Here is a 21447-nt window from a genome sequence, read left to right as displayed (position 1 = left end):
TACAGACTGTGACAAAGCCACAGTGGGTGAGTTGTGTCCACTGGGGCAGTGGGACAATCCTAAACCCCCTTGTGTTTCTCTGTCAAGCTGCCATACTACTCAGGAGGTTTCTGGGACAGAATCTCGCTCTCCTACAGGGACAGCAGAGACAATGGTTAAACAAAAGAAGCTCCCCTTTGGGTCGCCGAGTTGCTGCATCCGACCTTGGCCTGGTCTCGGTTGGGATGGTGGCACCACAACGTCCTCAGAGAAAGCACTGGCTGTAGCTGCACTCTGTGCAGTGACACCAGTCTCTAGCGAGAGATAAGAAATACCCCCGCCCCCCGCCGATCTTCTCTCTCGGTAACTTTTCTTAGGGGAAGACTGAGTTCCCTCAAAGAGGGGATCACTGGGAGCACTGGATGAAATGGGAGAATAGCTCCCCGGCTTGGGTCTGAATAGCACAGTGTTGGCCACGTGAGGAAGAAGGTTTCCCTTGTGACCTCCCTGTGCTGTGACAGATGCAGCCAAGAAGGGGCCAGACCTGGTCAGAAGGCGGCTCCGTGCAGAGGAGGAGGCGCCCATCAGTGGGGGACCGCAGCCAGGTAGTTGGCAATGAGAGGGGCGCAGAGGGGCTGTGGTCACAAAAGACCGAGCTCTCGGAGGTGCTATGGGCCACCCCCAGGCCCCGGCGCAGCCAGAGGGCCCCTGAGCAGCTCGGATGCTCTCGGGCTGGTCCGACCTGAGAAACATCTGGCTCACACATCTTCCAGGAAAAGGCGATGTCAGTCTCTAGAGGCCATGCATAAATTCTCAGTTTAATAACTCCCCCGCGAAATGAATTCCTGTTACAGTAACATTACTGGTACTCTTTTATTATTCCTAATGTTTCAGGGGCCAAATTTGGAGACAGAAAAACCCTCGTATCAGAAACCAGCCACACAGGAAAGCAAAACACCCCGCCGGCCAGAATGTCACGCGAGGTGGGGCCACGCCTTCCTGACTTGGTTTCCTCAGAGGGAGAGCCTGTGGGGTCAGCAGGCCTACCTGCTACCAAATGACCCAGAAAAGGCAGTAGCAGGAGGCAGAACACACATCACTGAGTTCCAAGTGTGTCTAGAGGCTGACAGGCCTGTCACTTGCAGTTCTCACCTCTTTCCCCTGGCACAGCTCCCCTAACAGTCCCAGGGACCGGCGGTTTGACACAGAGGACACCGGACGTGACAGAGCACAGGTAGGTGGTTCTGCCCCCACATGGGTTTAGCCTGTTATACGAAGCAGCCACCTCTGTGCCTGCCGTGAACGTGGCCCTCGGAGCGCACCGCAAAGAGAAGGCTCGAATGGAAAGAAACACGTCATCCTCCTGAAATAAAAAATAGAAGACAGAATAAATGAATTCTCCTCCACACGCAAACAGCTTTTCCCTGCACGGCGGCCCAAAGACCTGTCTGCCTTGACCACTTCTCTGTTTAGCCCGGAGAGCAGGCCCCGGGTCGCTGTGAGCACTGCGGGGGAGCAGCTGGGCAATCTACCAGTGAGTGTGGAGACCTTCGATCCGGCTGATCAAATCACTCCTCTGGGAAGCAGGCAGCAGGCAGCCGGAGAGGTGGCCAGCCAGTCCTCAGGGAGAGGAGACGGCCGTCCCCCCAGAAGACCACCCCGCTCAGGGACAGTGCCCAAAGATTTTCCATGTCCCTGGATCCAGCTGAGCTGGGGTCTGTGAAAAACCCCTGACTCTTTATAAAAAATAACCCTCATTTTAGGAAACATACTTAAAAAAATAGCCAACCCTGTTGAGTGTCGAAGTGACTGTGAATTGGGCATCTGTTTGCTACTAAAAAAATCTTAGCTAAGACAGAAGTGATAGTCCTTTAACCGGCTGCTCACCCACGTCCTTGACTTCATTTCCCTTATGTGTGGGGTTGGACCCTCCACCAGCCACTTTCACCTTTTGGGGAGGAAGGTCCCCAATTCTGAGTCACCTCTGACTCCGTAAGACAAGGAAAAGCCACTTGGTCTCGTCACGTCTGAGCCACTTCTCTGAGATGACAGGTGGCCCTGTGCACACACGCTGGTGGGAGCGCTCCTTGGCCCTCGGGACCCGTGAAGCGGGATCTCGCACAGGCAGGATCGCTGTGCAGAGGAGCCCGGCATTTACTGCACTAGCCAGAGGATCTGCGCTTCCACCACCGCGCGCTGGGACCTCTGTAACCCTGCTTCTTTCCCGACACCCAGACCAACGGCACAAGAGCCTCCTTGTAAGAGGGAAGTCTAGCGACCCGAGAAGTCGATGGACGGTCCTGCCCTCTCCGCTGGCCTGGGGCCCATGGACGGGAGTGACGGAGTTGAAAGAGAAGAGAGTTTGGAATCAGGAGCCCTGGTTTTCAGAGCTGCCTCCCGCATTTGCTGGAAGTTATGACCTTGGGTGAGTCAGACCACCGAGCATCTGTTTCTAACTCTGTGTAATAAAGGTGGAAATGATCTCTCCTCTGTGGCATTGTTGAAGATGCAAAGGGACAATATTCTAAAGTACTTTAAAAGCCACAAATCCCTACTCAAGTCCTGGTGTTGTTATTAAGTGTTATGGTAGCAAAAATTACTTTTCACACTACACTGAGATGTGCAAAATAAATATAACATCTTATTTTCACAGCTGACCTAGTCACCCCCAGGAATGCCACCTCTCTGGGGACCAATAGTCACATGAGTATCAACCTGTCAATTCCAAACGTGTTATACATACTACGGAACTCGCACAGCAATCTATGGTTGCAGAGGGGCCTCCGATGCTGCTGTGCCCTCGTGCCACTCTCTGTCCTGTGGGGCACAGCACCTCTCTTGGCCTGACGTTGCCAACACCTGGCAAGGAGGCTGTGGTGGCTCCTAGTCAGCCAGGCCTGGCATCTGCCCTCCTGTCGCTGTCCCACATGGTCTCTCTGGTGCTGAGGGTCCTCCTGACACTGGTTAAGGACATGATACCCCCTTCAGTCCAGAGGGTCCTCCTTGCAGTCTCCATTATGGCCACACTCACATTAGTTCACCATTCAGTCCCTCCACTCATCCACATCCCTGCCGTAGGACTCAGATACCTGGATGCCCTCCAGGCCACATGGGGGAGCTCTTTCCAGAGGCAGCATCCTATCAATTTAACTAAGGTTCACCCTAGAAATATGTATTGAGCACTTACTATGTTCCAGCCACTGTTCAAGGCTCTTGGGATTAGTGGAAAACAGAAGAAAAAAAAAAGATCCCTGCCCTGGTGGAGCTGACATTCCATGAGAGTGGAGGGGACACCCTTAGAGAGGTCTCCTCCCAGATTCCCAACCATAAGTGGAGCAAAAGCCCATCACATCTTGGCCTCTCTCAACCTACATCTCCCCTCTCCTGGAGAGAGAAGCCAGAGCATCTCAGACCCACATCCTTCCCACCCTTCAGAGAGCCAGAAGGGGTTGGCATTTTACTTTATTGTCCTCCCTGGCAAGGACTTTCGCTGCCCCAAATCCCCCTCCTCTGGACAGCAGGGCTTGATTGTTGACAGGACAGAGGGAAATCCCAGGAACTACAAAACAGTTCCTCTCTCCACAGGCCTGACCTTCATGAGTAGCAGCCTGAGACACAGGCAAAGAAACTTTGAGACTCAAAGTTAAGTGGAAGTTCTTTGTTCTAGGGGTCCCACCTTGTCATTCCCTGGGTGTGTTGCCTCAGGGTTCAGTACACAATGACAGGGAGCAAAAGCTTTAAGGGGAAAGTGAAAATCCATGGCCAACCTCAGGGACTCACCAGGACAGAGACATCATGGAGCCTAGCGTCTGTCTTCTGACACTTACGCTGAAAGTAGTACTCAACACAGCTTCACCATAGCCCTCATGACAACGCTGGCGGGCTGTGAAGAGACTGACCCAGAGACCCCTCTGTCGAACGAACAGAAGAGCTAGTAGGGAACATACTCGATGTTATTCATATCAAGGAATAAAGGCTGAAGGCCCCAGACTACGGTCATTTCACAATGTATTTAACTTCTACCTTATGCCCAGCCTGGAGGAGCAAACACAGAATCTTGCCTATGAGGAAAGAGGGAAAACTAGCACATACATGAATCAATCGCTGACCTACTCATTCAGTGGGATGGACTGTTTGAGGCTCTTCCTGGAACGGTGAGACCAGATACGCAGGGAAAGGAGGTAGAGGCAGGCGGATGAGCAGGCACAGAGCAGGAGGGCAGGAGCGGGCACGCTGAGCGTTGACAGAGACCCGGTGACTGGGAGCGGAGTGCCGGGAGATAAAGCCAGGTGGGCGACAACTCATGAGGGACCAGAACCATCAGGGAGAGGAATTTAGACTCCCAGTGGGTTAGGCTAGTCTAAGGGGTGGAAATACATAGACCCACATATGTTCAAACACAATACAAGTTTACTTCGTGCTGACACAGATAGAAATCCAATCTCATTGGGATGTCTTTCCTCCTCGCAGTCATTCAGGGAACCAGGCACCTTTCATTTTTAATGCCGCCCTCTCTGACCCCTTGATGTTTGCTTATAGCAGTGCTTCTCTTAAGGTGTTGGTCATTTTATTCATGTCCCACTGCCTAGAACCCAGTTATATGCTACATTTAAATACATGGGAGCTGGGGAAACATAGGCTAGCCGAGTGCCTAGGAAGAGGAAATGGATTTTTGGTGCACAGGTGGAGTTCCTGCTGCATATGACAGTCCTGAAGAGCTGCTGTAGCAGTTCTTGACGCCGGTCATCATCTCGTCATCCTAGCATGACTCAGTGAAGTTTGGGAAGGGACATCTCAGATGCAAATCAGCAGCCAGGAGATCATGCATGATGTTATGAAGGCCCGATGCTGTTTGATGGCAGCAGAATGCACACACACACACACACACACACACACACAGAACAATGGAATCGGGAGGGAAGGGGCAGGACTGCTTTTAAGAAATAAATAAAGAGTCTCCATGAATTTACTAAATCCAAGGGGACTTCGAGGTCTGTGACCCCAGAGCCAGAGAGAGATGGTACCTATGCCAGAAACATGGATGGTAGATACTAGACTGAGGGACTCCGGAGGGAAAGAAGGGTGATGAGGTGGGAGACCAGGTGTCTTGCGAAGCCAATAAGAGGCCATTTCAGTGAAAGAGATCAATGCTCACTTATCTCAGCTTTCTTCTAGGGACTGAGACTTCAATCGCTTGGGACTCTGTTCTCCTGTCCTCAGTTGATAAAGGAAAAGGTCATAGATCCACAGAGCTACGTGTGAGATGAACTAGTGCCACCTACACCTTCAGATTGGCCCTTGACAATTAAAAAAAATTGTTTTTCTTTTATTTATTTTAAAGAGAGAGGAAGAGAGAGATAGAAACATCGATGAGAGAGAACATCGATTGGCCACCTCCTGCACACCCCCCACTGGGGATTGGGGCCCACAACCTGGGCCTGTGCCCTGACCAGGAACCTAACCAGTGACCTCTTGGTGCATGGGTCAATGCTCAACCACTGAGCCACACCACCTGGGCACCCCTTGACCATTTTAGACACAGGGGATACTTATGCTCTTTTTGGAAAAGGTCAGAAAAATAGATACTTCTTTTACCATAAAGTCTAACACCACTCCCCCACTGCACTGGTAGCCTCTTGCTCAGCATCCTTTCCAAAGGCAGTAGTTCTGTAAGGCACCCAGGGGGCACCAAGCAGAGTCGCCCTCCGAGAGAGCCCTCACTGAAACACACTGATGACTTTCCTGAATCCAAATGATCCATTGTTTGCTCCCAGACCATACTTAGCAAATGGCTCCAGGAGGTGGTAGGTCGGTTTGCTCTCTGAGACCTCTTCTCTCCAACCCAGTCCCAGCAACGCCCGCATGCACACAGGCACCGCCCCTTCAGAGAGGGCCTCCTTCTCCCCTGGTTCAATGACTAACGCTTGATTCAGCTGTACTCTCAACCTGAATGTCATTTTTTCTACCAGTACATCCACACATTCTTTTCTCCCCACGTCACCCTGGGAGATGACTCACCTGCTGTTAGCTGTGCCCCAACTCCATCAACCTCCTCACAACCCTCAAGGCTGAGTGCACTGGAGTGAGTAGCAGAGGGATGGACTCCCTGAGGATAATGGTGCCCACAGCAAACCCTCCACAGAGAGAGGCGTGGCCTGATGTGGAATGAGTGCACCTGGGGAGGCTCCGGGCGAGGAAGGGGGTGGATGGCAGGGAGGCAGAGGAGAGCTAAGGGAAATGCAGGGACAGAAGCCTGACTAAACCATGAGCACATGAGATGGTGTGAGCGTCCTTCAGGCCCTGCCTGGGCCTCTCCACAGTGCCTGAAACAGCCAGGTAGGCTCAGTCCCGCGATTCACTGTGTGCATTTTCATGGTGGTTGTGCGGAGAAGATCTGGAACAATGGGAAAGCCAAAAGGGGAACATTCGAAGGCAGCCTGTAGGATGCCTTGGCCATAGCTTAGGAAGTTTTATAAAGGTGACTTAGCTGTCACAGTTACATGAGAGTTGTATAAGCTGTCCAAGCTCTGCTGTGACCTGCCCAAGGGTAAACCCATGCCCAGGGCCAAGGTATAATAAAGGAGAAACGCTGCACCCCCCTGGGCAGGGACCGCATGGCCTGTTCGTGGCACCGAGCCCTTGCTGGGCCGGGGAGTGACTGGAGGTCCGGTGCAGCACCTGCAATCACTCAGCGTGCCTGAGCGCTTGGTACCTACCGGGCACACATGCAGGGAGCCGCACCAGGGACCACATGGCCTGTTCGTGGCACCGAGGCCTTGCTGGGCCGGGGAGTGATTGGAGGTCCGGTGCAGCACCTGCAATCACTCAGCGTGCCTGAACGCTTGGTACATACCGGGCACACACGCAGGGAGCCGCACCTTCAGAGCTGGAAGAAGCTTGGAGACATGCGCTCAGAGGGGCCTCGAGAAGCCGACTCACTTGCCCAGAACAACTCCTGGTCACCGAGCCGGAAGCAGGGCTCCCACTCTCTGTTTCTCTGCATGACCTTCTCTACACCGTCTTCTCTAGGAAATGATTTCATAATAAATCCAACATGTTTTCCCAGGAAGCCTCAACACTGAGGGCAGCAAAGAGAAAATGACTAGGAGCCCTGGCCGGTTTGGCTCAGCGGTTAGAGCGTCGGCCTGCGGTCCTGAGAGACCCGGGTTCAGTTCCCACTAAGGGCACGTACCTCGGTTGCAGTTTGTCCCCGGCCCTGGTTGGGTCGTGCGGGTGGCAGCCACTCGATGTGTCCCTTTTACACTGATGTTTCTCTCTCTCTCTCTCTCTCTCTCTCTCTCTCTCTCTCTCTCTCTTCCTCCCACTCTACCTGAACAAAAAATGGAAAAATATCCTCCGCTGAGGATTAAAAACCAAGAAAATGACTAGGAGCTGTGCCGTGAGTCACAGGGGCACTCAGGTTGACCTTGCCCATGAGGAGAGGCCAGCAGCCCCTGACCTTGTCCTTTCTCGTTGAACACAAGCAGGCCCCTTCCCCATGTTCTCTGCAAGGCCATCTCCGAAATTCATCGCTATCCCTAGCATCAGGCAGCCAACCCCACCTGCTTGTCCCTTAAAGGTGACCAACCATGGAGAAATCCAGGAAGGAAATCTGGTTTCCATCTCCCCAACTTTCTCTTGTTGCTGTGTCCTTGTGCTCACCTCACTCCCCCATTCCCCCCAGTTAGCGGAGCTCCGATACAGGCAATGAGCATCCAGTCATGACTCTCGGAGCTCACGCCATGAAGGAGCCGCATCTACAGCAGGCAGGAGCCGTATGAGCAGGAGCCAGCTATTCAATCTCCCCGCCTGGGTGTTATTTACAGGTTGAAACTGATCATATCTGGAAGTGCGGTGGGAGCCGTAGCGCGCGATGGCGCTCAGTACGTGAATGCAGCGCAAAGGAAATTCGATGATACACTCAGTTCTTAATCCGACAGTCTGCTCCAGTCTAGTCTGGCGCTCTGTTGTTGTTTGTTAAACCACAAGGTCAGGGCTAGAGCAAGAAGGAAGGTAGAGATGACGAGGAGGAAACGCACCCTTCAGCCTCCTGACCATGGTGCCGTTCCCAGGTGGCGGCTGGCCTCCCCCTCACACCATCACCAGTCGGGCTTTCTTTTCCCCTCCTGACCCCCATGTCCCACGTGAGGCGGCCCAGTCACAAAGGCCCGAGTCTTCCTGTGAAGTGGCCATGCCCTGACTGGGGCCTCTGTACTCCCGTAAGTCGCCATTCGCATCTCTGGGCTCCTTGAGCACAAGGCCCGGTCAGGAAAGGGTGGGGGCCTGAGGAGGAAGTGTCTTTGTCTGAACTCAGTGGGCTCTGAGCTTGCCTGGGGCCCAAAGGCGTGGTGCTCTGTTCCCCTGAGAATGTGGCAGTTGTGTTTTTCAGAGCGAGTTGTGATGATTAATTTGATGTGTCAATCTGACTGGGCCATGGGGTGCCCAGTCATTTGGTCAAACACTACTCTGGGTGTGTCTGTGAGGGTGTTGCTGGACCAAGTTAACATCTGAATGGGCAGACTGAGCAGAGCAGATTGCCCTCCTGTGCGGTCAGCCTCACCCAGTCCCGGAAGGCCTGAAGGAAACAAAAGGCTGAGGAAGAAGGAACTTTGCCTGTCTGACTGCTAAGCCAGGACGGCAGTCATTTCCTGCCCTTGAACTAGAATTTACTACTACAGATCCCTGGACTTCTCAGCTTCTGTAACCATACGAGCCAGTTCCTTATCATCCATCAACTAATCAATCTCCTATTGGTTCTGTTTCTCTGGAGAACCCTAATACCTGCCAGCAGCTACAGCCATTAGGACTTTTGATCCCATCCTACTCTCTGTCCCTACTAGGCACCTTTGACACTCGTCCCCAAGAGGTGGAGACTATATTTTCTCCCTTTGAACCTGGATGGGCTCATGGTTGCAGCAGAAATGACACTGCAGCTTCTGCCTGGTTCTTTTATGATCCTTCTCTTCCGTGTAGCACAGGGAGGTTCAGAGTCCAAAGGTTCAAGGAAACTGGAGGCAGGGCAGGATCCAGGTGCAGTCCCCACTTCCCACAGCCTGGCCCCGCCCCCACAGGTAGCTCAGTCAACCTCTCCTCCACCTGACCTGAGTCCTGTAGGGGCACAATACCATGCGGAACAGAGGGCCGGTGCCCAGAGTCAGTGTGGGGAATGGAACATCTTCCTGGGACAACGCTACCCTGCAGGAGTGATGATGTGGTCTTGGAGCTGGGTCCTCTCACATTCATTCCAAGGCGTCTGCACGCTGCCCTTCCTCTGACCTTGGCCTCTCCTGGGATGCGCCTTCCACCAAGGAGAGGGAGAGAGAGAGAAATGACCTCCCCGTGGTAGGTCAGCTTTTATGTGTCCGTCAGAACACTGTGGCAATCCAATTCAGGGAGGCAGAGGCAGAGACAAGAGGAGACAGACAGACAGATAGACAGAGGAGAGCACGAAAGCTGAGAACCAGAGGCCCAGGAGATGAACTGGACTCAGCCAGAGTTGACGCAGAGCCTGCCCTTTGCCAGCTCTGCTGCACTGAGGGTAAAAAGATGCCAGAGCCCCTGTTCTGCCCTCGGGGCACTTGGAATCTAGCCAGGATTTGACCCCTCTGTGAACAAATTCAAATGACGTGCTAAGCCTGCTGAGGTCTGTCAGGAAGGCTGCCGGTAGGGACAGCCTGGCTGCCTCAGGGCTCCGAAGGAGGAGGTAGAGAGATGACTTTGAGCTGGTTTGAAGTTCTGTCAATGTCTCTCCCAGCCCTGCCTTTGAAGTTTTAACAAATGTACCATATTCCTGAGCCCTTGCTATGCATCAGGCACTGTTCTGCACCTGTACTTATTTGACATCATTTAATCATTAAAAAGTCGACATGAACACTGTCTGGTTTGGTTCAGCGGTTAGAGCATTGGCCCGTGGACCGAAGGATTGTGGGTTCAATTCCTGGTCAAAGGCACATACCTTGGTTGCAGGTTTGATTCCGCCCCTGGTAATGGTTGTGCGGGAGGCAACCACTCGATGTGTCTCTCTCACATCGATGTTTCTCTCCCTCTCTCTCCCTTCCACTCAATCTAAAAAGCAACGAAAGAATATCCCTGGGTGGGGATTAAAAAAAATAATTTTTTAAAAGTCAACATGATTGATACCTTGTGATGCCCATTCTACAGACGAGAAAACCAAGGCATAGGAAGCATGAGATCACACTGCTGGCAAATCAGAGAGCCAGGATCTGAACTCAGGCATTAGGGCTCCAGGGCCCGTGCTGCAGCCCTTCCCTACTGGCCTGTTGGAGATGTTCACAGGAGAGCAAGGCAGAGGGACCTTGAGAAGTCTTCTACGTCTGTTTCCCACACTGCCTGACCCTTCAGATCACAGCAGTGCTCATAAACAACTGAGATGCCCGAGGCCCTCTGCAGAAAGTCGGATCCAGGTGGTCTGACGTGAGCTGGATTTTTACCATTGACCTGGATGGTTTTTCTGCTCAGACACTGACCTAATTCCATCTGATTTACCACTGAATTTAAAGGTGAGGAAAGCAACTCAGGGGAGTTCAGAGCAGGGCCCAGGATCACATGGCCGGTGGAGGCTGAGCCAGCTCCAGAAGCAGGATCCCTCAGCTCCCCCCACGCGCCGCCTGCTCGATGAAGGAGGCCTGCTTCAGGAGGGCTGGAGCCAACGTTCCTCTCCCCGGGACTGACTTCTGGGGTGACGCTGAACAACCTCTGCGGACCCAAATACATAATTCACTTTCGATGTTGGTCCCAGGTCCGCTAGTCCACGGGGTCAGCCAATCACAAACGTCCCATGATTCAAGGGCTCTGAGGGACATGCCCCCAGCACGCAGTCCACCACAGTTCTGAAAGCCCCTCCATCCCAGAGAAGGCCACCAAATGACTTCCCTGGAAATAGTAGGATGCTTATAGCCGATGGGGCCTTTGTCGACAGATCCAGACCTCAAAGAGTCAAGGCAAAGCTTAGCTGAGCTCTGATAGAGGAGAATGAGGAGGTGGAAGTATGGAGGCTGAGTATGGACACATGAGCTGGGTTCCCAGGAAGGGGGGAGGAGGCCACCAGAGACAAATGTCCCTCCCAGTCTTACTTGGAACCCTGTCTCCTCTCCCAGCCGCAAAGCCAAGGGGAACAGTACACGTAAAGCCTCCGCCGCAGCATCCCTCCCGCGGACCCCGACAGAGGGCGCAGAGCTGGGAACGCGGCCCAGGCGGCCCGTGGAGCTGCGGCGTCCCGAGCGTGGCCAGTGCTGTTGACCAGTGTTTCCTGGTATCTGCAAATAACCCCCCAAGGAGGGCCAGCTCTCAGGTAACTGCAGGAGTAGCTAACGCTAGACAGTTCCTAGGAAGACTCACGGCCTCTGGGAAGGAGACCCTGCCGGTTGTCCAGTGCGTCCGGCGGAGAACTGAGGGCGACTCCGAACCACCGCACACGCCTCGTGCACCTCCCATGGCTGCCGGCGACCCGATGGTCTACACCCCGCCGCAGGCCTGTGTTTATTCCTTCTGTGCTGCAGGGGAGGCCTCTCACCCACAGTCCCCCCACACCAGTTCTTCAGTCACACCCTCCATCCTCTGGAAGGAATGGCTGAAACCTGGCCAGAACGCAATTCATTACTTCATTAAAAAAGTCACTAAGTGCTCAGTTCTGAAAAAGGCATCTTGCTCCATTTCAGGAAAAACATTCCTCCTTCATCCATAGTAAATCACCCAAGCGACTCAAAGGACGGTAGACTGCACCGGCCCCAACCCTCCAGGGGTCAGGGTTACAGCTCAGCGCCCCACCCCTTGCTGGAATGTCACCATGTCCAAGAAAGGGAAGGCTTGAGAGAGCTCTGGACCGAGGGCACGAACTCAGGGCTCACCGGAGCCAGGTGGGGGCCGCTGTGACCTGCAGAGTCCACACCCCATTCAAGGGACTAAGGTGCTCAACGTACAGGTCCTCTGACTCGAATCCCACGGCCTTTCGCCGTAGGCCAGGCGTATTCCTTTCCTACAGCGTCCATAGCAAAGTACACAAACTTAGTGGCTTAACACAGCAGAAATGTATCGTCTCGCAGTTCTGGAGGCCGGAATCAAGGTGTCAGCAGGGCCACATGCCCTCTGAAGGCTCCGAGGGAAAAGGCTCTGGTTTCTGGCAGCTTCTGGTGGCCCCCAGCATTCCTCGGTGCCCCGCTGTGTAACTCCAACCTCTGGCGGCTCAGCCTTCCAGTCGCCTCCTCCGTGCGTCTGTCTCCTTCCGTGTCATAAAGACGGGGCAACCTAAATAGTCCAGGATGATGTTATCTGGAGATCCTTAATTACATTACTTCTGCAAAGACCTCCCCTCCCCCAAATAAGGTCACGTTTCCCATTCTGGGAGTTAGGATAGGGACCTATCTTTTAGGAGGCCAACATTCAACCCACACCAGGCTAGAGTAGATTGAAAAGAAAATAAATGAACCCCTCTAGGACCTGCAGATGAAGTTTAGCAATGCAATTCCCTTTCTCTAATTTTTAAGAGGAATTTTTCTCCACATTTGTTCTTTTACCTTTATTAGCTGAGTGTCTCCTTAAAACTTCTGCATGACGTCAGTGGTAGTAGGCATGGGTTAACTAAGAATCCAGCTATCTTGAACTGCTACAAATCTTTTTTTCCCCCCATTATTTTTATTATTCCAAAACATCATAATCACCCCAAATAAAACACCATACCCATTAAGTAGTTACTCCCCATTTCTCCCTCCCCTCCGCCCCTGGCTGCTATATCTTGACTCACATTCTTCTCTGGTTCTGGCAGCCTTCATCACTTTTCCTTTTCATGGAGAACGCCTTTCTGCTTTTCAGTCCATCCCCCACTGTTCCCTCCTCCATCCTCGCCACTCCTCCCCCCACCCAGGGCTACCAGGACTGTCTCTTCCTCATTCCAGAGGGCTCCTAACACATTTTAGCATGCATCAGAATCACCAGGAGGACTTGTTCAAGCAGATGGCTGGCTTCCCCCCTCAGAGTTCATGATTCAGTAGGTCTGGGGTGGGGCCAAGAATCTGCACTTTTATCCCAGGTGGTACCGGTCCAGGGGCCACGACGGGAAGCACTGCCCGGGCTCTGCACCATTCTCTGCTCTCCAAGTAATGTTCAGCTTTTACTCTTACCCCATCACCACATCTACCTTCCTCTGCACCTGATGGTCACTTAATCCATCTGTTGGAGTTATCTCCCAAACTGGAGGCACAGTTGATCCAGTTTCCGTCAGAACTTACCACTTCACACCTTTGATACCGATCAAAACCCCTTCCTCCATTCCTCCGCCCTCTTACTTCTCCAAGTCAAAGCTAAGGGAACCCAAGTGACTAGGACTTATAATCAGGAAGCAGGAAAATCCAGTCCCAAGCAGGGGACATGCAGCCTTGGTGATAAGTCTGACTTGAGATACTCTCAATGGACTGAGAAAGTGGGCAGTCTGAAGCTGGCTCCAGGCCGGTCTGGGATGATTGCAGAGAAAACATTCAGCCCCATCCCCACCCACCCATCCACCCATGCTCCCCTGTCCTCACCAGTCCCACGTGCCCCAGAGTACTGCAACACTTCCCCAGGGGGAGTGTCCAGATGCCAGCAGACTGTCTTCCCAGGACGTTGAGCAATACTGGTGAGGTATTTCCAGCACTCATGCACTCCCCAACAGCCTGCAAGACATTTTCTCTAAGGAATTTCAACACACATAACTAGTGCTTTGTGCCGATGTGAATGAGGGTTTGTCTGGGTGCCAGTATTTCACCATACAGGAGATTAACAAACATGAGCTGAAGCCTCTTAGCAGCCACATTTCAATCTCAATGATCTTTCTTCAGATCCTGCAAAAATGTCAAACCACTCTGGAGAAAGAATGGGAGGGGGCGCCCATCCTATTTGGAGATCTAACTCATCTAGACATTCTACTGTTATAAACCCCTTTCATGTCAAGTGCTCACTGTCAGTTTTGCTGAAGACCACCTGAACTCAGCACGAGGCCGCATACTCTAGCCAGAATCCTGCATATACTGTGTTGACACTCAAAAATTCCCCACGTTTTCCCCGTGCCCTCACAAATGGAATTTTTTTTGAAGAACTAAGGGGTCAAGAGCTAATGGTGCTAGTTCACATACAGCTGTGCTGTCCCAACTGAACAGTTGGCTGCTCGCTGAATTGAGACCCAAGAGGCACTGGGTTACTTGAATACAAGGGACCAGCTGAGGTTGGGCTGAAGGTCTACTGCTAAGATGGAATGTCTGTCCCATATCTCATTCCTTGTCCTGTGGTCTTAGAAAGTTTTATGGAGGGATCTATATGAGTTTCTCTGGCTGCCATAACAACGTAGCACAGATGAGGTGACTTAGACAGCAGATATGTATTTCTCCACAGTGCTGGAGCCAGGAAGTCTGAGGTGTTGGCAGGATTGGTTTCTTCTGAGGCCTCTCTCCTTGGCTTATGGGTGGCTGCTGTCTTCTGGTGTCTTCACATGGTCTTCCCTCTGTGTGTGTCTGTGTCCTAATCTCCTCTTCTCAGAAGGACACCATTTATATTGAATTGAGGCCTATCTATATGGCCTAATTTTACTTAATTACCTCTTTAAAGACATTATCTCCAAATACAGTCACCTTCGGGGGTATTGGGGGTTAGAACTTCAACATATGGATTGGTAGGGATGTAATTCAGTCCACACGTGTATTATTATTTATTTAAACCATTTACCACATTTCAATGATTGTAAGATCCATCTTTCTTCGTATTTTAACATCTGAGAAATCAGGCCCCATCTAACTGTGATGTTCAAAAGTTAATTGGTAGATATTTTTCTCTAATAATGGTATACTTTACAATGGATGACTTCTTGGATTCATGGATTCACTGAAGTATAATAGTCCTCACAATACCCCCATTGAATTTGTTATTTTTAAAACTCCCTTTTTACAAATTAGGAAACTGAGATACACAGGTTAAGCAGTTTGCCCAAGGACAGTAGTCAAGAGCTGGTGGAGTTGGGTTTCAAACCCAATCAGTCTGACTCCAGGCTCACCCTCTTCACCACAGCTCTGGACTGTCTTGTGGGGTTACTGTGAAGCCAAATGAGTTAGTGCATATGAGGCACTTACTGCCTGGAGCAGAGTACACGCTCAGTCAATGTCAGCAACTACTACTCCTTATTTCAGGGAACTGTAAATGGTAAATGTATACCTTATATCACAGTGAACTGGACATGCGTTCCTGCTAGCAGGGTCGTCTCCACAGTGACATGTGACCCTGACGCCTTCTCCCTTTATAAGCAAAACTTTCAGTTTAATAAAAATATAATGAACATTAACCTATCCTTTAACCTGAATCTATGCTTTCAAATTATCTACCATACACAAGGTTTGATGTGCTATGAAGGATTAAAAAAAAAAAATCCCTCTTTTGGAGGAATTTTTGTGTTGAGCAGGAAAAAAGGCAGGTAACAAGTAGGTATGCATCAAACTCTGTGTGGTATCAGGGAGTCATGATCAGAGTTGACAAGATGGGCATTGCTTCTAGCTCCGTGATGAGGCATGTGGTGTCTCAGAGGTGGAGGCATTTGAGCTGGGACTTACACGTTGAATAGATTTCAAAAGGCTAAAAATGGGCCAAGAAAGTGGATGGAGCCAAATAACAACATAGACAAAGGTCCAGAAAAGAAAATGTCCCATGGGAAGAGCTGGCTTAATTGAACAAAGGTTATATGAAAGGGAATTGAAGGTGAGCTAGTAAGCAGATAGGACTAGATTGCTGGGGGCCTTGAATGCCACAGTAATGAATTTAAACTAATTAGAAAGTAAAGTAAGTTCTTGAAGGTCGAAGGTTTGAGGGTCAGAAACAATTATGCATGGGGAAATTCAATCAGAGATGGTGCCGGGGCTGTGATGATGTATAGAGAGGAGAGACTGTGGGCTCTGAGGCTGACCTCCTCCCTGTTGCAGTGGTCCTGGTGTAGGATAACCAACTCGTCCCAGCTTTCCTGGGATCATCCCAGTTTTTAGCTGGAAAGTCCTTCATCCTTCACTCCCAGGCACACCAGGACAGTTGGTCACCCTATTTGCGTGAGAGAAGGGTGCTCTAAACTTGGCTGAAGAAGAGGGAGGAATTCTATCAAGCCTAGAGATACAATGAAGGAATCATATACCCCACGAGGGAACCGGTTAGGTGAAGCGCGGGATAGAAGACAAGAAGGATTTAAAAATATTTCAAAGTTTGTGAGCCTGGTTGTTCAGGAAAAGAAATGCGTATGTCATGAAGGGAAGCTGGGTTTGGAGAAATAGATGAGGAATTTCATTTCAGATGCTCTAATTTTAGGTGGTTCGGGGCCATCCAGATGGGCTGAGTGTGTGGACCTGAGGACAGTCAAAACTGCCAAGAACTGACTTGGGAGCCATCCCTGGAATTCAGCCACTGCCCAAAGTTGTGATAAGCCTGCCAAGGGCACTCAGCACAGCTCTCAATCTGTACAGGGGACAGAATCACCCAGGGAAGTTGCATAAATGCAAACTCCAAACCAAATCAGGATTGAAAGTTCAGGATCTGACATCTTTAGAACATTCTTCGTTGTTCTTTGCAAATGGTCTCAAGCTACAATTTGAAAAACTCTGGCCCGTGGGTGAGGGGTCAGAGAATAGGCAGTGATGTATCAGGTCTCCAGACCCTCTCTGCCCTCTCCCACCTCCCCATTTTCTGATATGTTGATTGTAGGCACTGGCTAGCAGTGCCTCTCTCTCCTTGGCTGCCTTATGTCTGATTCTTAAGCAAGTAGGGCCCCTAGGTCTGGTTGTGCCTGACACCCAACTTCCTGCCCACTTCCTGCTGAATATCAGTTGATCCCTTGCCCTCAAAAGACTGACCTTGTGTGTCTGGATTTTATCAAGATGGTAATTGTAGCCTAAAGAATTACCTTAGGGTTCATCTAGCCAGGTCACCTGTTTGAGTGAGTCACTCATCAGTCACTATAGCCAAACATAAAGGGGTATCTGAGAGAGTCACAGTCAGGCAGAGGTAAATCATTGATCTAAGGTTCTCCAAGGGGTCACATGTTCAGATCACCAGAACAAGTTCAGTAACTGGCTCAGAGCTGTGGCCTGAAACAGACCATAAACAACATGTGTGGGAGGTAGCCAACTGGCTCCACTCTGTCGCTCCTTCATCAGCCCACGGAATTCAATCAGACCTATATCCCACTTCTCAGAGACTATCATAATATCCATGGACTCTATGCCTGGAAAAGGATAGAAAGGGAGGGAGCAACCATCATCTCTTGCCCCTGGTCTATAGATAGGGCTAATAAACCCATAGTCCAATGCTAAGTACCCTATGCAGTAAACAGTAATCACCTCATATATGCCTGTGAGCATTATAGGCTCAAGAACAACATACTTTCAATGAATGTACGGTAAAGGAGCAGAGTCCCCCTTATTACTGACTTTGAGGTTGATTTTATTTAACTTTATCTAAAAGTATCACGGAAGCTTCCCTACCTAAACTCAAACTCTCATGGACAAAATGTCTCACCTAGTAACATCAGGTCACTATGTGTTACCAACAGACAGCATCAGTGGTCACATAAGATTATGTCATTCTCAGCCAATCGCTTAGGCCATTGTGACTTAATCTGTTTATTTTCTTTCATTCAACAAAGATTCATTGAGCACACTCTACAGGTCAGGCAGTATTCTAGATGCATGGGCTGAATCAGTTAACAGCTCAGAAAAAAATAACCTCTACCCTCATGAGGGTTATATTTTAGGCAGGGGTAAGGGTGGGTCTGGGGAGACATAAACAACTGACATGATAAAAAACTAAATCATATATATGTTAAAAGGAGGTAAGGGCTATACAAACAAAATAGCATAAATGAGGAGGATGGGTATGAACAATGGGGCAATAGCATGCAATTTTGAATAGCATTGTCTGGGTAGGCTTCCTGAGAAAGTAACATTTGAATAAAGACTTGACGTTTTTTGGCCTGAGAGTACAGAAAGATGGGGTTGCTATCAACTGAAATTGGGGAGCCTGGAGCAAAGCTAGTTTGGAGAGAAATGTCAAGAGCTCAAGTTTGGAGCATGGCTCCACAAAGTTCCAAGTGGAAGTGTCAAGAAGGCAGCCGTTTTTGTTTTGTTTTGTTTTGTTTTAATCTGGGGTCCTGGAGCAAGGTCTGGGAGTCCTTGACCTATAGATGATTTTTAAAGCTTTGATACTTGATGAGATCACCAAGGGAAGGAGTATGGATAGAAAAGAGAAATAGGAAGTGAGCCAGTGTCAGGAAGAAAAGGAGAAGCCTGCAAAAGACCAGAGTCTATGAAGGAGTGTCCAGTGATACAGGAAGAAAGGCAAGAGTTCGTGGTTCCTGGAAGCCAACTGAGGAGGTTGTTCCGGGGAAAGGACTGGCCAGCTGTGTCAAATGCCACAGATACGCCAACTGAAGTGAGCAGTAGTGCTGATCATTTGACTCAGTAATGTGGCCTTAACAAGAGCTCCTTCTGATGAGCACTGGGCATGAAAGTCTGTCTTGAGAGAAGTGAAGAGAAAATGGGAGTGGAGAGATTGGATATAGAAAGTATGGACAGTTCTTTAGAGAAATTTTGTTGCCAAGGAAAACAAGAAATGGGGCAACAGCTGGTGATGTAAATAGGATTAAAAGAAGACTATTTTTTGCCCTGACCGGTTTGGCTCAGTGGTTAGAGCGTCGGCCTGCGGTCCAGAGAGACCCAGGTTCAGTTCCCACTAAGGGCGCGTATCTCGGTTGCAGTTTGTCCCCGGCCCTGGTTGGTTGTGCGGGTGGCAGCCACTGGATGTGTCCCTTTCATGTCGATGTTTTTCTGTCTCTCTCTTCCTCTCTCCCTCCCACTCTCTCTGAACAGAAAATGGAAAAATGTCCTTGGGTGAGGATTAAAGAAGATGACTACTATTTTTTAAGAGAGAAAAAATGGTGATGTGAAAGAGAGGGGTGGAAAGTTCTAGAACAATAACCTTGAAAAAGCCAAGGGTATTAGATCTAGTCCAGAAACTGAGCTATCTACTTTAGATGGGAGCGCAGAGTCCATCTGTGGCAGTTGGGAAGGCAGCGCACATGGGTACAAACGTGGGGAGGAGGGAGGCGGGGTGGTAGAGTAGTAGGCAGTCATTCCCTTCTAGCTGCTTAAGTCTTCTTGGGAAATAAACAAGGTCATCAACAGAGAGTGAGATGAAATAGGAGGGCTAGAGAGAGAAGAAAAACCCTGAGCTGATTGTTTAGGCTCTGGAAGAGTGATGGAAGTGTGCGATACTGTATTTCCCTGCGAGCACTGAAGGTCTTCCTAGGACGTAGTCACGACTTCAGCCTGAGAGCAGCGAGGCTGAGGGTTTCTCTTTGGTCATGTTCAGGTGACAGATGCAGATGTGGGTAGGGAGCCCCCCACATGGCCAGGGTTGTGGTTTTGTCAAACTAGTACTTTGTAAGAGAGGGAGCTGAGGATTTTCAAGGAGTGATTAGCAGTGATTAACCTTGGGACAGATGTAGATACGGAGGGAAACAGGACACCGAGGAGGTGGAGAAGAGTGAGCACATGGTAGGATAAGGTGATGGGAAGTTAGAGAAGAGCTGCGGACTCTTGGAGTTAAGCTACTAGAGGGACTGAGTGGGACAGGTAGGAGGTGATAATGTGACCTTGAAATACAGGGGAGTTGCAGTTGTTAGTGATGACCAGATCTGATATGACATGGGAATGACTGGCTGACATGGAGCAGAGAACAGCAGTGTTGCAGGAGAGGAGGTCAAGGAACTGAGCGGCCAGTGTCGGAAAGACCATGTACAACAATCCTGAAATCACTCAACATTAAAACAAGAAAGAAGCTGAAAAGAGTGACAACAAACCAGGAGCTAAAATCTGTAAGTAATGAGGGCGAGTAACCACCTTGACACATGGCAGCAACAGTAAGTGTACTGAGCGATGTGATTGGATATGGGTCAAAGCTGGTGGTGTCTGGGAAGGAGACTGGGGAAGGGGCTTTAAGGGGTCGGGGGATTTGGGAGAACACCAGCTCTCCTCCAGGCCCAGTGGTACAAAGACGACAGAAGAAAAAGAATTGTTCCTTGAGGGGCTCCAGGAGAAGCACTGTCCTCAGGGGAGATTCAGGAAAAGACAAGAGATTAAGGCTCTGTGGGATTTTGCTGATGATGGACCAGGAGTTTCAGAGACGCGTCAGGAGAGGTTCAGGAGTTAGGAAGAGGAACGAGATGGGGCTAGAATAGTGGGTATGTAGAACCCATGGCATGTAGGGTGGGAGATGGAAGGTGACCTGGAGGCCTGGGGCTCTTTAGGATAACTAAAATAAACATGGACAGAGGGCATAATGAGGTTAGTCCTACTGGATTTAAGGCAAATATCAATGTTGAAGCTCTAAATATTGAGAGATATCTCAGGCTTCTTCCCGAAGAGGATAGGAGGCAAGGTCTTAATTCCTGAGCTCAGGAACCATTTTTACGACCTATAAAGGACACAGAGTACTGAGTCTCCCTGTCTCCCCTTGGCGCCTTGCTTACCAAGGTACAGACATTCAGGAAAGCCAAGAGTTGCTCCGAGGTGAAGTTCCCTTTTGGCCTCTCTCAGTAAAGAGTGCAAGGCTAGTTGTTTTTTAGGGATTTTGTAAACAGTATTAACCCCATCATATTTTACATAATCAAAAATATTAAGTGTTGAAGGTCCTGGTAAGAAGGGAGACATTTTAATGAAACAAATATAAAAATAAGAATTTTCAAAGTGGTGAGAAAATGTCAAATGTTGCTTATTTAGAGAGACACTTTGAACTTGCAAACAAATAGATTGAAGAACTACCTGAACCCCTGGCCAGTTTGGCTCAGTAGTTAGAGTGTCTGCCCAAGGACCAAAGAGTTGTGGGTTCAATTCTGGTCAAGGACATGTTCCTTGGTTGTGGTTCACCCCCAGCCCCGGTCGGGGTCGTTCAAGGGGCAACCGATCGAAGTATCTCTCTCACATTGATGTTTCTCCACCCCACCCCCCACTCTATCTGAAGATAAATGGAAAAATATCTTCCAGTGAGGATTAAAAATAATAAAAATAAAATTCAAGAGCAATGGTGGTTTTCAGGGACTGTGGGAAAGGGGGAGTCGCTAATCAATGGGTGTAAAGTTAGACAAGATGAGTAAGTTCTAGATAGCTGCTGTATAACATTGCACTTATAGTCAATAATGCTGTGTTGCACACTTAAATATTTGTTGTATTCTTACCACAATAAAACAAAGTTAAAAAATAAAGAATGACCTTAAGAACCTAACCTGTTTATAAGTAAAGACATTTCAATAGGCTCTGTAAAATCATCAGTCAATATTCTCAGCATAATGTGTCCTGCATATAAGAGGCAGGTAATACAGCATAGCTATTATTGCAAATAACAGGTCTTTAATTCCACATGACTGCTGCTCTTGAATTACTTTCTGATGTTAACGCA

The sequence above is a fragment of the Molossus molossus genome, unplaced genomic scaffold, assembly GCF_014108415.1.
Source record: "Molossus molossus isolate mMolMol1 unplaced genomic scaffold, mMolMol1.p scaffold_m16_p_9, whole genome shotgun sequence".
In the NCBI taxonomy this organism is placed as follows: Eukaryota; Metazoa; Chordata; class Mammalia; order Chiroptera; family Molossidae; genus Molossus; species Molossus molossus.
This window is presented reverse-complemented; position numbering follows the sequence as displayed.